The sequence below is a fragment of the Schistocerca piceifrons genome, unplaced genomic scaffold, assembly GCF_021461385.2.
Source record: "Schistocerca piceifrons isolate TAMUIC-IGC-003096 unplaced genomic scaffold, iqSchPice1.1 HiC_scaffold_1206, whole genome shotgun sequence".
Lineage (NCBI taxonomy): Eukaryota > Metazoa > Arthropoda > Insecta > Orthoptera > Acrididae > Schistocerca > Schistocerca piceifrons.
The window spans coordinates 152,501-155,000 of NW_025727022.1; positions in this window are offsets into that span (position 1 = coordinate 152,501).

A 2,500-nucleotide genomic window follows, 5' to 3' on the forward strand; every position below is an offset into this window, starting at 1 on the left:
TATGTTGTGCCTTAACCTAACCTATGTTGTGCCTTAACCTAACCCATGTTGTGCCTTAACCTAACCCATGTTGTGCCTTAACCTAACCCATGTTGTGCCTTAACCTAACCCATGTTGTGCCTTAACCTAACCCATGTTGTGCCTTAACCTAACCCATGTTGTGCCTTAACCTAACCCATGTTGTGCCTTAACCTAACCCATGTTGTGCCTTAACCTAACCCATGTTGTGCCTTAACCTAACCCATGTTGTGCCTTAACCTAACCCATGTTGTGCCTTAACCTAACCCATGTTGTGCCTTAACCTAACCCATGTTGTGCCTTAACCTAACCCATGTTGTGCCTTAACCTAACCCATGTTGTGCCTTAACCTAACCCATGTTGTGCCTTAACCTAACCCATGTTGTGCCTTAACCTAACCCATGTTGTGCCTTAACCTAACCCATGTTGTGCCTTAACCTAACCCATGTTGTGCCTTAACCTAACCCATGTTGTGCCTTAACCTAACCCATGTTGTGCCTTAACCTAACCCATGTTGTGCCTTAACCTAACCTATGTTGTGCCTTAACCTAACCCATGTTGTGCCTTAACCTAACCCATGTTGTGCCTTAACCTAACCCATGTTGTGCCTTAACCTAACCCATGTTGTGCCTTAACCTAACCCATGTTGTGCCTTAACCTAACCCATGTTGTGCCTTAACCTAACCCATGTTGTGCCTTAACCTAACCCATGTTGTGCCTTGACCTAACCCATGTTGTGCCTTAACCTAACCCATGTTGTGCCTTAACCTAACCCATGTTGTGCCTTAACCTAACCCATGTTGTGCCTTAACCTAACCCATGTTGTGCCTTAACCTAACCCATGTTGTGCCTTAACCTAACCCATGTTGTGCCTTAACCTAACCCATGTTGTGCCTTAACCTAACCCATGTTGTGCCTTAACCTAACCCATGTTGTGCCTTAACCTAACCCATGTCGTGCCTTAACCTAACCCATGTCGTGCCTTAACCTAACCCATGTCGTGCCTTAACCTAACCCATGTCGTGCCTTAACCTAACCCATGTCGTGCCTTAACCTAACCCATGTCGTGCCTTAACCTAACCCATGTCGTGCCTTAACCTAACCCATGTCGTGCCTTAACCTAACCCATGTCGTGCCTTAACCTAACCCATGTCGTGCCTTAACCTAACCCATGTCGTGCCTTAACCTAACCCACGTCGTGCCTTAACCTAACCCACGTCGTGCCTTAACCTAACCCACGTCGTGCCTTAACCTAACCCACGTCGTGCCTTAACCTAACCCACGTTGTCGCCTAACGTAACCCACGTTGTCGCCTAACGTAACCCACGTTGTCGCCTAAACCTGCTCTGTAATTGTTATACGACTCGTTCAATTAGTGTAGTGTTGCCCACCCGCAACCCTCGCAATATAGTTCGCTACTCGCACTCCCCGCTCCCCTGTGTATCGCTTCATGTTAAACACCTTGCAAGTCTTGCTCACTTTCCACATGCTCCTGCTGTACACTGTAATGTGGATGGCAGCAGGACGTACATGCCGCCCCTCCCCACGTCCCCACCTTGCCCCCTGCCTTCGCAAGCTGGTTGGTGAGAACTTTGCATGTTCAATGCCCTCCGCATGCGACGTACTCAGGCTACGTTGTGGTGCGGCCTGTGTCAACTGTCCGCTAATGTCGTACGCGTAAACCACAATCTGTACTGCACATTCGTCCTTATGTACTGAATGATACATCGTGGCACATGTGTGACCGTACAACGACTGCGCCCAAAAACGGCGGACCATACAGTGCAAATATTGTGCACGCAGCTACGTGTCGTCTCCCTATGAGAGCTGGATTGCAGTGTGGTACGCCATAGAGACGTGTGGGAGGAACGGACGCCGTGGATGGCGATCAGCATGAGCTGTCTGTTGATGTATTCGGACCTAGTCGTCTCTCCTCACACACCGTGATGGCATGGTGCACCGCGTTCCATATCTGCGACATGCTACAGAGGCCGGTTGACAGTCGTTCGAGCAATGGACATCGCATACGTACGGGGGCCACCTTCCACGTATTGTCTAGGCGTGCACATTTTGTTGCGTGTATGTGGGCAGACGTAGTGTGGCGTGACACCTGACACAGGCATGCAATAATCGTGGAAGTTGCAAATGGCGATGGACGCCTGCGTTTTCTGGTGAAGTTACGCAAATGAACAAATGGTAACCTGTTGTGGTGCGGTTGTTCTCGCTAGGGGTGAATCGGTGATGGCGACGATAGGTTGAGGTACTAACCGGTTGTTCCAGCGATACCCACCATGCCGACGAAACTGAACGGCATCTGGGTGTGAAGCGATACGCGGCGGTGGCTGGGTGGGACCGTCCCCGGCCGGTGAGGGGGCGCCTCCCGGCGTGCTGGCCGCGCGGTGCGTGGGCGCACGCGCTACAGCCGGCTGGTGGGGGCGGCCAGTGGCAGGCGCGCCGGCCGACGGACGCGGCAGGCGTCGCA